The sequence below is a fragment of the Pinus tabuliformis genome, chromosome 5_2 (genome assembly GCF_031772625.1).
Source record: "Pinus tabuliformis cultivar Carrire ecotype Pingquan chromosome 5_2, CPIR1, whole genome shotgun sequence".
Classification (NCBI taxonomy): domain Eukaryota; kingdom Viridiplantae; phylum Streptophyta; class Pinopsida; order Pinales; family Pinaceae; genus Pinus; species Pinus tabuliformis.
The window spans coordinates 1,012,649,912-1,012,664,040 of NC_142306.1; positions in this window are offsets into that span (position 1 = coordinate 1,012,649,912).

A 14,129-nucleotide genomic window follows, 5' to 3' on the forward strand; every position below is an offset into this window, starting at 1 on the left:
CATACCTTTGAGCTTGATCAAGACCTTTCTTCCGAATTTTGTGATGGCCATCTTCAAGTTGATGAACCTCAAGTGACCAAAACTAATTCTATACCTGCTGTACATACCCCTACACCTTGTAAAATCCTAGATCGGTATAAACCTCTTGTTTTACCTCCTGTTCTTCATGCTTTCCCCAAAAATTATGATCTATACTTGCCGAGGTTTGATGGTGAATGTAAGAATGTCAACGCTGAGCAACATGTGCAGAATTTTGAGAATTTTCTAGATCTTTTTGAAGTTGATGATGAAGATGTTAGTATAAGGCTTTTTGCTCTTTCTTTGCAAGCCAAAGTGAAGAGTTGGTTCAAAGCCCTGCCTGATGCAAGCATTTCAGATTTCCAGCAGTTCGTCAAAGTTTTTCTTGACAGGTGGATGATCGGGCAAAACCTTCTCTTGATCGTAGAAAAGTATAACCAGCTGAAAAGATTGCCAGGGGAGACAGTACAACAGTTTTCAGCCAGATTTAATCAAGTTTATTATTCGATGCCAGTTGATATTAGACCTTCTCCTAGATCTGCTCTCTTGCACTATCCGGGTGCCTTTGATCCGGAGATGGAGTTTCAGCTGAGAGAAAGGGATATTGCAACACTTCACGAGATGCAAAATAGTGCAGTAAATGTAGAAGCTCATCTACTGATCCGAAGGGCAAGGTTGAAAGAAGAAGAGATGAAAAACATAGATCCGGCCGTATCAGCATCTCTAGAGGTGAAGCTTGACATTTTGGTAAGTGCAGTGGAAAAGATGATGGACAAGATCACCGCAAGGGGTGATTATGATGTTCAAGCTCATGGCTCGCTGATTGAAGAAGAACAAGTTGCTGATCCAAAACATTTTGTTTCTTACCCTAGTTGTCATAGATCTGATAATGATTGTTTTGCAGATCACATTGGAGAAGAAAGAACTGTTGATATGACATGTATGCTTGATAATGTCTTTTATACTGATGATTTGCCTCGGTTTGATCAATATGATGATGATTATGTTCTCCAAAAAGAAGCTAATCTTGTAGACAAATCAGCAGCTAGTTTGTGGGAGGAAGAAGTTCATTTTCAGCAGCTTGAATACAATGTTCAGCCATCAAATATCAGCTATGACATTGACGAGGAAAGTGCAGCACAGTTTGAAGTAAGTGAAGGACCTTTGCCTTTTTGTTTTGATTCATGTCAGTTCATTAGAGACAACTTCCATGAAATTAGAAATCAGCTGTCAACAAGTCTTGATCTAGACCATCTTGAAGGCAATAAAAACCTTGTTCCAGACTTTACATATTCAGATTTGCAGTCCCCAAATGCCATTGGTTGTAAAGTTACAGATGAAAGCATGGAAGCTGACATATTTGATCAAATGATACAAGAAGGTTCCCTACCTTTCTGTTTTGAATCATTTCAGTATTTGAAGGGAAATTTGCATAGTCCATCTTCAGTGAAGAATGAGCAGCATGTAGGCAATCATGTAATCACATTGGAACCAATAGAAAATGGGTTGCAACAGTCTTTTCAAGTTTTTCATGATCCAATAGCTGATGTTTTGGATGAGGTTTGTAGTCAAAGTCTTTCTCCATTAACTACATGTGAGCGTGAAACATGTGCTGATATGAATTTTATCCGGCAGCCAGTTTCTTTGTCAGTTTTAGCAGAGGTCTCGTCACAAGACTCAGATCAAAGTTTGCATTCATGGTATGAGGAAACGAGAAGTAATCTATTAGATGAGCTAAGTTCCAGTGTTCTTGAATTTCATGATCCTTATGCAGTGTTTTTGGAGGCGGATGGAGAATTTATATCATTCCACGGATCTGTTTCTAAGTTGTCATGGGAGTTGCCTTTCAGTAGTTCTCTCTTGTTGGTCATAAGTGAGCACTTGCGGAGACTTCAAACAGCAGACAGGATACTTACTTGGTTGCATTGGTTGTTTCATTACACTTGATCAGGTGATGAATGAAACTGTTAGAGTAGGTTTTGATGAATAAGCTCCACTTTGAGCATCATTTTCAGTTTGTCGGTTGTGTTTAAGTGTTGAGTTAGTTTTTAGTTGAGTGAGAGTCAATTTGTGTTATCAAGTCATCATTTTTCAGTCATGCATTTCAGCTTGAGTTTTTGACTCCATCGCCCAATGGTTGAAAGCACTGGTCTGCTCTCCCAGAGATCTGTCGTTCTTGGCACCTCTAAGGAGCTACCATCCCCATTGGAGCCAATGTTAGTGTCAGTCTTTCCAGCCTTCCTCCAGTGATCAAATGTTCTCTTACAAAGTGATTTTGAAGTGTCAAGGTCAAATTTTGTCATTTCAGTGAGTCTTCAAGAAAAATTTGGTCACTAGGCATTAGGCCTAGGGTTTGCCCAAATGTCAGTCCATGTCATCATTCAGCTGAGCCTATCATCATTCAGAGGGTTGTCATTATCATGTCAGTGTCGAATGAGTCATTTTACACCTTATTCATGCTTCAGTTGTGCCTAGGCAAGGTCATTTCCCTCTCCTAGGGTTTTAAAGCTAATTTCTCTTGGACGGTCAAGTTATCGGCAAAACTTGTTTCCTGATGTTCATACACCTTCCCCTATCCTTAAAGTACCTTATCAAACACTTCCCAACACTCAGATCCCCCAAATTCCTCATTTTTGCACAAACCCTAGTTTCTAGCTACAACCTAGCAATTTTCTAGGTTGGGCCTGTGTTTCACCCTTTTGGACCCCTTCCCCTTGCTCAATCTCTGAGATTCCACTTTCCTCTGCTTCCTAAAATCCATCCCTACTCCCAAAAATTTCCCCAAGAATTTAGAAGCCCCCTATCCCCTTCATTTCGCTCCATTTCGACAAAATTCCTTGTTTCACACATCGGGACAAGTCGCACTCAAATGATGTTCCAGAGCAATAAAAGATGAATTTTGAAAAACTGAGAGAGGTTTTTGTCCAAAACCTATCAAGGAAGAAACACCTCCTTCACTTTTTACACTGGTGTCATGGTTTGAGAGAAATGTCAAGAATACCGTTGCCTCAGGAGAATCAAAGACACCTCTGAAGTGACCTTGGGAAAATCACGTTTTCGCCTAGATTGGTTGACCAAATGATTTTATTGATGAATAAAATGATAACTAGACACAAAGATCTTTCCAATGCGCTATCATGAGCTCAATTTGGGGTTGAGGAAGGCATTCAAAAGTTGACTGCAACAGCACTCTTCCTTGAGGCAGCCTCATTTGGCACGTTTTGACCAGTCTTGGGAGATTTGATTTTTGACAGGTCAAATGAACTCCAAATTGAAACATTATAGTTTTTTTGTAAATTATACTCAAAGACCTTTCCAACGAGCTATCCTGCACCTGATTATGACACCGGGAAGTGCCTCAAACAGAGTTCCAAAGGGGCGCGACCCGTTGAGCAGAGGGGCGCGACCCGTTGAGCAAACTTTGCCAGATTTCACTGTACAGCTCGGAAAAGCACAGTTTGACTTGGTTTGACTTTTTGGGGTTGAAGATGATTATATTTGATGTAATAATTGTAACTCTAAGACACTTTTACTCTTGTTTAACACTTCTAGAAGATTCATTCATGTCAAGGGTAAATATTTAATGAATGGATTGGTTTCCTAGCTTATAGAGGCAAGTTGTTTTGACTGCCTAGATTTTAGTGCTCAGTTTAGAATTAGTTGAAACAGCTCCTAGAAGGATGAGCTCGACCCCTAGAGGCAAGGGAAGAGGTTGGCTTGCCTATATTATGTATTTTCTTAATCATTTTCAGAGGTTGGAAGGTTGGAATCTTGAGGGAGAAGCTATCATTGTATTATCACTTGTATCTCTGCAATTTTTGGCTAAGGAAGACCAGGGTTTTGCAGTCCTCTTTGGGATTCTTGTGGACTCATGTGTTGATGGTTTGTTTTCTCAATGTTCTTGTAAGCTTTGTTATGTGATTCATTTCCTTTCTTTACTTCTGCACATTAAACAAATGAAGTGTCAAAGTAGGAATTCATGCTAGCCATGCTCTGCTTTTAAATTTGTTTAATTTCCATGTTTTCTACTGTCTAAAGGGAATTCAAAGTCATTGTTTGCTCTCTTTAGCTCCTCATATTTCATTCCTGATCATCCATCTCAAGTTAAGGCATCAATACTGTTTCCTACCTCGCCCCAAGGAACCCCCTGCAGAAACTGTGTCCAATCCCCGCACCCAAAATTGCAATTCCTCAATTTGCCACCAAAAACCCAAAAAACCCCCAAATCAACCTTTCTAATCAGTTTACTAGCCTAATATCAGTGTTACCTTGTTGGTCATCTCATCCCATTGAAGATCTACCGAGATTGACCGGAGAGAGCCTTCTCCTGCCCCGTAGGGCTAGCTACGAGGCTGAATGGTTTGATGTAGCCTTGAGGTTTACCTTTCTCAGCCTGAGGTGAAATTTCAAGCGCTAACAATCCCCATATCTTCTTTTGATGGCCTCCTTTGCGAGATCCATCGCCTCATAAATGTAACCCATAGCGGGTTTGTCACCATCAACCATCTTGAAAGTTCAAGCTTTCAAATTTAAATTAATATGAAACATTGAAATTAAAAAGAAGCTTGAAATGAAATTTAAAACATGAAAATTTTAAAAGACTTGAAATCCCTGAGAACTCTAACAAGGGACTCCATCATAGCAATAATCTCTTCGACATCTTTCCAGAAACCATCATTAAGCACAAGTGCAACAACTTCAATGCCTTCAAGGGTCTTGGAATGTTTAGATTCCATCCACACAAGTCCTAAGGACATCCTCTCTAGATTTATCTTTTGCTCAACCACAAATTGCAAAGATGTGAAATTTGTTGCAAATCTAGTCACTGCAGGTCAAACAATTTATTTACCTTCATTGTATTTTCTCATGGTGTTTAGGACAATAATGTGGTTGTATAGGTATTTGGTTATGGATTTTTCCTTCTCCACAACCTCATGTATCCAATGAAGCTTACCAATGTCCTCAAGCATTAAATCTATACAATGGGAAACACAATAGGTCCAAAAAATAGTGGGGTTCCTAATCTCAGAAAGTCTACCAACAACCATAAAATTAGCTGCAATGTCAGTGACAATTTGTACAACATGTTCTTCTCCCACTTCTTGAACAACTTCCTCCATCATTTCACAAATAAGTTGTGCAGTCTTAACCTTGTCTGAGGCATCCACTGATTTGAGAAACATTGTGCCTACTAGTCAAGTTACAAGGGGATTTATTAAAGTTCTATTCCTCTGATATGTCCATCCATCACTCATGATCATGCACCGTTTTTCTACCCATGATGATCGAAACTCAGATAGCACAAGCATGGCATCTTCAACACTTTCTAATAGAAAATTTGTCCTAATGATCTCTAATGAAGGAGCTTTGAACCCTGGACATACAAAAACAACTACATCAATCATAGCTTGCCAATAAGGAATTATGCCATAATGGAAAGGTATGTCAGAATAGTACCAAAAGTTAGCATTGGATTTCCTTGCCTAACTATGGATGTTTTTTTCCAACCAGTGGTATCCAAGGTAGGTTGGGAACTAGGTTTTGTGCAGGGAGAAAAAAGGTGTTTATGTTTCCACCTCCAATGTTGAATGCATGAGAATTCATTTGGCCTTGAGTTTGACTTGGACTTGGAGGCATGTGTGGGAAACTTGGGAACCACATTGAGGATTCAATAGAGGGAGATGAAAATGGGGTAGTGGAAGAAAAATTGTCAACTCCAGGAGTTCCTATTTCTTTTTTTTGCTTTTCTTTCTTTGCATTATGCTAACTCAACATATCAATGGCTAAGGTTGCTTGGTGTTTGACATTTTCGTCAATGTTTTTGCAGAGACCTATATCATGGTCGGGTATTTGCGCAATGTGGTACTTGAATCTATAAATGCCTCCACTACATTTCGCTTTGAAAAAATTACAAAGGAGCTTAGGGTCTCCAAGAATCTTGTCACAATAAGCCCAAGAAAAGTCCTTCTCCCTCGCATTGTTGTTGTTTTGAACTTGTGTTTAAATTGCATCTTCTGTTTAGATTTGGACTTGTGCCTTCTATTTAATTGGCTCCTGTAAAATACAATAAAAAATTAAAATTAAAAATGCCATATATAACTTCACAAAAAAGACGGTTGGTTTTAAAGGATATGAGGTTTTCTTAGGGATCAAAGAGGAGTCTGTCCAGCAACACAAGTACATTTCGACCTAATATATCATTATGAACTTGAAACACAATTAGGTATATATGAGGAAATGCTACCTAAAGGAAATATTATCAACATATATTGCATTGTAATATTGAATTTGCAAGTTCGTTTAGCATAAGACAACTGAACCAATACATCAATAACAGATTCTGGAAGAACAAAAATACCCAAAGTTGTGAATGCATGGTTAAAGCCTTTGAAGTTGGCAAGGCATCGACCAAGGAAGGAATGCTTGATGACTTGGTCGATGGTTGGTATGAAACCATTTATTAGTGCATTTTTATAATCTATTTAAGCCCCATTTATAGGGTTGAAAAGTCATAACCAAAGGAATACATTGAACATTCGATTTCTGAACAGTGAAACTTGAAACTTTCCATTGAAAACGACATTGAAACTTCAATATAATAATATACCTATTTTTTAAGCCAAGTGCCAATGTACCTTAATTGTTGAATAGTGAAGAGGCTAAGCCTAAAGGTAACACACGCTGAAGGTGACTCGCGACTGCCCGAGTGTCGATATGGAGTATGGATATAGCACACATTGGTGACTGCCCGATATGGAGTATGGACTTAGGCTCACCTTGGCGGTTCCCCGATATTGAGTCTGGACTATGTAATAGTGAGTAGTGATTGATTACTGAAGGTCTCGACGTATGATTTTTGGGCCTGGGAAATGAGAAATAAATTTTGGAATGACTGACATTTAGTTTTTAGCGATGCGACATACCTAAACTTGAAAAATTTGTGCTCGTTGAGTCAAGGCTGAAAATCGAATAAATTGGAATCAATCGGAGGAGTCTACTTTAATTGGCTAGTCTCATGTCAAACATTCATTGACCATGACTTAAACTTGGTCAACACAAGTTTGACTTACAAATATTTAGCTCAGATTATTTAGAGAGCGAGTAGATTCTGACTTGTGATTAATCGCAATTGATTAGCGAGTCCTATTTCACTGCTTGTAACTGAAATCTGAACTGAAAATATGAGATCTTACAATTGAAACTAATTGTGAATTTTCTAAACTGAAATTGTCCCATCAACATCATTTCTATTTACGGTTGGGTCATCAATGGAAGAGATTCATTTTAAATCAGGTTCATGGAGAAAATATTTTATGGAATATGTTTCTTTTGTGTCGAGGAAGACATAGTAATATTTTTTATTAAATTTGAATGACAATAGTATCTACTCGGTATCTCCTGTATCTCATTATTTTTATCTCCTGTAACTCATACAGAAAGTGGGGTAATAGTGGACATGTAGCATCAAGCTCCACTCCTTTTAATCCAAAGTTCTACATGCAAACCTTTGTGTCACTTGCGCCGCAAAGCCTTCGCTGTAGAATGTGTAATTAACACCTACCTCTACATGACAAAAGCTACACATACCTTTTGACTTGGTTTTTTTCACCTTTTTCCATTCTTTTTCTGGAGTTTGGGACAACAAGATCCACATACTTTTTTCCATACCACTATGTGAGTGTAACTTTGCACATTTTATTTGCTTCAACCAATACCAAAAGAATTTGTGACCTTCCTTCAAGGCATGAATACATGCTTAAATCATGGAAATTAGAAAAAATTTTAAAGCAAAAAATAACCATGGAGTTATCCTTTTCCATTTCAAATATGTTAGGATTCTATTGAGAGTATTTTAGAGATAATTATTAACTGGCACTCTACTTTTCCCTTTTCCTTAATATAAACCGCATCTCTTATTACATTTCTAATGAAGATATTTACACCAAACACTGGATCAAAGGGCCAAGGAATTTTCATAAATGCTTCCTTGTCCAGTGGAAGAATAAATGGTCAACATGTCAGCTTGGCTCCAATTTCTTGGGAATTAATAATTGTTTTGAAAAATGACCACTCTTGTTTGAATCTAGAACTATGTTTAAGCTTTGAAAATTGATTTTCCTCCAAATTGATCTTGGAAAGTTCCTTATTAAAGGCTTCTCTATATCTCCTCCACTAGAATGAATGTCTTGTATGTTGAAAAGTATAGCAGAGCTCCCTTCTGAAAAGCCTGATCATCCCATTGTCACCAAGAGCTCCTCCTTTTCCCCAAATTGGACCCAAAACAACATTGAGTACTTAATTATGATCCAACTTGAGAAATTTTTATTGACACTACAACTCAAGAGCTATTAAATTTAAAGTGCACTAATATGATTTGTCATTATTTCATTGAATAAGTATATTGTTTTTGAATTTATCATTTGTGCTTGTAGTATGTGGTACTGACCTTGTTTCACCTGAAAGGGTTTTTATTCTTGGACTATGACAATGCTAGTAAGATTATGGCCTTTTGTAGTATTTGTACCCCATGATCTTTTTTGCAAGATGTATGTCCTATGTGGAAAGAAATAAGAATTTATTTATTACCTCCTAAACTAAAGCATTTTTTCTTTTATTAGGTGTCATGTAACGTCCTCTACAAATTGAGGACGAATGGGACGTAATATCCTATCAATCCCCGTAGACTATATGTTATAGACATTTTTGGGCACTACAACCCCAATCAAACATGTCCATAAACCAAGGGATCCTAAGTCCCTAAAAGTGTTGCTTCACACCCTAAAAGAACAAGGTCAGCTGATTACATCATCTCCCAAAAGTTCTCCACAAAAAGCTGCTCAGAACTGGTCAAAGCTAGACCATACAAATTGCCCAGTGCAGAGGGTGCGATGCATCTCACTTGCCCAGTGAAAAGGGTGTGATGCATACTGGAAATCCCTTCTGTAGGGTGTGATGGGCAAGAGTAGACAAATGGCAGAGACAGTTTGCAAGGTGGATCGTCATGGAATCTTCTAGAAACTTCTCCTGTGACACGTGCCTCTCTGAATTCGCCCAGAGATGAGTAAGAGATCATCAATCTCCAAGTGGAATCAAGAACTATCAAATAAAGGACACTAGTCAAAATCCCAGAAGCTGACTCACCCCCCTGCAATCATCTATATATGGATCCCTCATCCCAGAGATCTAGAGGTTGGAATTTTGTATCTTGTAAGGAAGTGTTGTTGGTTTCTTGGTGGAATATCATAGTGTTGGGTGATCTAAGCTTTTCATGAGGTGAAGAAGGGCTTTCATTCTAGGAGGATGGCACTAGGTCAGAACAATGGGTTGTAATCCTCTTTGCTTTTCTTGATGTTAATAAAGCTATTCAATTTTTCCTCCACATTCTTGTATGTTTGATGATATATGCATTTGTGTGGTCAATATATATCTGGTCCTATATTGTTTATGATTGTAGATCTCTGTTCTTCGATAGTATTATATTGCTTTGATTCCACAGGTGCTCTTTGAAGCTGTGTAGATAAAGGAAAAGCAGCAAGGATCTGTCAAAAGGGAGAGGAACCAAGCAAGGAACTAAGCACAAGACTGAGGTTGGTGTCCTTTTTTCCCCTCTTATCTACTTCTCATAAAGGAAAGTGAAAGTAGTTTTAGTTTATTTGTTTCTAAGATAGCCACCAGTCTTAGTGGGACTAGCAGCTCCGAGTGGACACTAGATTTCCTGACAACAAAATGGCAACTTCGCTGGGGAGTGAATAGATTGTTTACTTGTCTATATTTGTTTGTTTTATAAACTTACAGACGGAGCTTGAAGTCAAGCCAGCTAGCCTTCGAACTGCATTTGTTATGCAAGTGAAAAGTAGATCAATGCTGCTTCAGTCTATCTCCGGGTTTTGTTTATAAACTGAACAATCGATTTGCAAACTTTCTAATTTCCCTAGTGGTGGCTCTAGTAACCTCATTAGATCAACCCCTGTGATTTATATTTACTGAACATCACTAGCTCGGCCTAAATCCCTGAACTGAGCTACAAACTGTGACCAAAAGCCAAGTAAAGTCTTGTCTTGGTACCATTGCACCCTCTCTTCAAGGAATCCTGTATCCATCACACCTCCCATGTGCAGTAGGTGGGATGCATACTGGCTTCCCTGTGTTACAGGTGCGATGATCAGAAAAGGCTAATTTTGCCTCTAGGTTTTGGTTTTTCTTCACTCTTTTTAGCTCTATTCAAGAGTTTTGCTGTCTGTGATCAGTATACCACTATGGAAACCCCCTTCCTTTCCATCATTCCGCCTCCATTGTGCAAAGAACTGTGAATTTTTTTATGTATTGTGCACCATTTTCAGTTCTCTTTTACAAAGTAGTAGCGTAATCGAACTGTCGTTTCTTGATTTGAAAGTGTCGCAAGTGTCATTTTTCAGTCAAAGAAAAGAATTCTATTGTTCTTGATGGTCGATTATAAAGTTACTCTTGTATTTGATTTTGATTAGTAGTTTTTCAAGTGTCGAAAGCAGTTTTCAATTCAAAATAGCAAAATGTCATCATTATCTTCCTTTCGTTTTTGAAGAGAAATTTGTTAGTACTGTCGCTTTGAAAAGATAATTCAGATTTGTACTTAGCATTCTTCTTGTCATTCACACATTAAGAAAGCTAAAAACAAATACATGCATGTGAATTTGCATTTATACTGCTTGTTGGTTTGATTTAGGACAATGCATCTAGTGTGTGCTCTCTGCTCTATGTTGAAAGAATGTCATCTCTCTTTCTTTAGTAGTTAGGATTTTCATTGCAAAAAGAAGATTAAACGATTGTTTATCATCTTAGATTGCATTTTAGGAATTGTATATCTACATCACGCGGTGAACCTGAAAGGAAATTTTCTTAAGAAAGACCAACTTTAAAATAAATTTAATGAACCTAAAAACGCTTTGGAACCTAACGCACAACATCTAGAAGTCTAGGCTAGAGACGTATTCCGGCATTGTAAAGCCTGGTAACTGTTGTTTTCATTGTTGGTTGGGTGATTCCTCCTCTTTGAGACAACAAGTGCTAGTATGGACTTGTGCTCCCACGTACCGTCGAGTATATATTGGGAGACCACAATAGGCTATATCCTTTATCCATAGGAAGCCGTGTCTGCCGCCCTATCAATCCAAATGCACTGAACACAACATTCGGGAAGATTGACTGCCGTACCATAAAAAGTATTCTGCAGTTTTGCGATTGGTTTGGTAATCCCTTTTTCTAGATTTCCAGAGTAGTCTCTTTCATTCCTTTTCAGACTCCTTAAAGGAAGAGGTCCATCTGAGCACTTGTCACTTCAGGCTCATTAAAAATCGAAGGTGACTAGAGTCATCTTTTGTTTTTTCTCGACTCTTAAAATTGTTAAGCCAAGTTGTGTCAAAGCGTCTAAAATTTATTTTAATCAGAATAATATCACCATTCCTGCATTGGTCTTAGGTTGAGAAAAATGGAGTCCACCAACCAAGGATTTCCCCTTGGAGGAAATCCTAGTCCATTCTCCTCTTGGGGAGATGTTGGTGCACCTCATATGGCCACATTGTCACTTCCAAGATTGATGATTGGCTTACTAATATGGCTCTTCTCGACCTCCGTCGTTCAGAACACCGTGATTCCTGAACAATCGAGTCAGCAACTGGATGATACTAAATTTACCCCCCAACCTTCTACTTCGTCCGATTGTCCCTCTCCTCCTTCTTCTTCGCTTGATAAAGCTGGTAAAGCCAAAAGTCGAGTAACTAAGAAGGAGAAGAAGGGGAAGGAGAAGAAAGAGAAGAAGAAGAAGGAGCCAAAGGTGAAAAGGGGTGACCGGGCATCGTCTAGTGAAAATCTGCACATTGCACCATCCAAGCCTAAATCTCCATGTGTCATTTGCAAAGGAGACCATTATCATCGAGATTGTCCTTGCATCCCTCAGATCTTAAGGGACTAGTCTCCTTGTTTGCACAATCCGGTGTCATCAACCTTTGAAGATCATGTTAAAAGTACACCGTCAACTAGTGAAAGCAAAGCATTTGGACAAAAAAGAAAATGTAAATTTCCTTGTAAACTGTGTGAAGGCAATCACGTCGTCCACCATTGTCCCTTCCTAGACGAAGCTAAAAGAGTCTTGGATGACCATCTTGCTTCACCACTACAGCTTCCTCCTGGGTAAAAGAAACTCTTGCCAAGTCCATCAGTAGTTGAAAATCCGACTGACACACCATTGTGGTCAGTCGAAACATCTGTCATTGAAGATAAACCCACTGAATCCATACCAGATGAAAGTCAAAAGGTTGAGGCGGCAGTCAACCTGGTCTTGTCTTCGAAAGGTCCATCTTCAGATGACACAATCACCGAAGAGAATGAGAACAACACCATTCAAATTATTTTCGTAAACACAGACTCCATTGAACATGGGGGCAGTCTACCCGTTCCTTTACTGCAGGAAGGAAGTTCATCAGAGTCATATCTGGCCGACTATTCGGTCCCACCTCCAAGCAACCTAGTCATTTCCTTCGATAAGAATCTACTAGGTAGACCCCGTGTACCGGCTAATGTACCATTCCGAATCATTGTACAAGCTTACAAAATGATCATGGATGGTACCATCATAGATGAGGGGGCTTCTGTGAGTATCATTTCCTCAACTGCTTGGGAAGCGCTTGGCTCGCCATCGCTTCTACCTAAGATGAGAAATCTGACAGGCTTCGACAAAGGAACCAATCAATCATTAGGGATCCTTCCCAATGTGCCCATAATGTTGAGAAGGAAATCCGTTTACATAAACGTAATGGTAGTCCAAGGACCTCTAGATTATAATCTACTCCTTGGGCATGACTATATTTATAGCATGGGAGCCATTGTCTCCTCACTCTTTAGAGTAATATGCTTTCCACATGAAGGCCGAGTGGTCAAGCTCATAGACCAGCTTTCGTTCCCCAACTCACACATAGCTAATAGTCAAATGCCATCCCTAAATGGTCTTTTCATGCAAGGAATGTCTCATCAATCTCCAGTCCGTCCACCTGAAGAGTGCAAGTGATTCAGGATGACATGACTTAAACCCATGGGGGCATGCACCCTGGTCTGTTTCGGTAGGAAAACCTTGGGTATATCGTAAATTTCTGCAAAGGATTTAATACCGGTATGACACCCATCCGTATAGGAAGACGGAGTTAGACCGGGATAAGATTTTTCTTCAAGGTTAGGTGATTGGAGCCTTTGTCCAGATGAACTAAGCCAAGGAATTGTTTTTGTCTGCGGTGCGGATGGAAGCTATCTTGCGAATGCAAGAACTTCTAAATGGTAACCTGGGAACTTTACTTCACTATACTTGGGGGCATGCAAACCATTTTGCCTGAAAGTAAAGAGCGACCATTTATTTTCCTAGTTGTAGTTTCTCAACCCTTTAAACTCGTAGGATTGGTCGTTCCTAGCTTACATAATGAAAGTATCTGGAGCAAAGTTTCGAATGATGCAAGCTCCCTAAAAATTGAACCTATCGATGAGACATCCTTATTATACCACTGGCATGATCAGTTTTTATGCAAAGTTCAAGCTCGTTAAAAATTAAACCTTAGCAATGAGCAAATGTTTCCCCTAGATTTTAAGCTCATTAAAAAATGAACCAATCCCCGGTAAATAACCATTGCGAATGCATTATAATCAGCTTTTGAGCCCTGGTCGTGTTCTTACCATCACCTCCACTCTGTTTTAGCCGATCATTCACCTCCATTTGATTGTTTACGCCTTTTGAGGAACAACTGCGAAGAGTGATCCTGTTAGCCATCCTTGTGACACTGCCGTTATTGGAAAATTCCAAACCTTACCTTGAATCAACTGCTACCTGATATTATCACTCGTTCCTCAAAAGACGAGTCTCCTTTAAGCTCATTTCATCTGACTCATAAAATATGAAAAGATTGCCGAGAAATTGGCCTCTCCAGCTCGTTAAAGCTACTGGAAGTGCTATCCCTCCTCTAGATTTTAATCTTTTTCGACCTAAGGGATTATTACACAAAAGGATCGAGCGCTTGTTTTGATCGGCTTGTTAAAATTACTGAAAATTCATCCCTTTCGTATTATTTTATACTTTTTTAGACTTAAGGGATTAT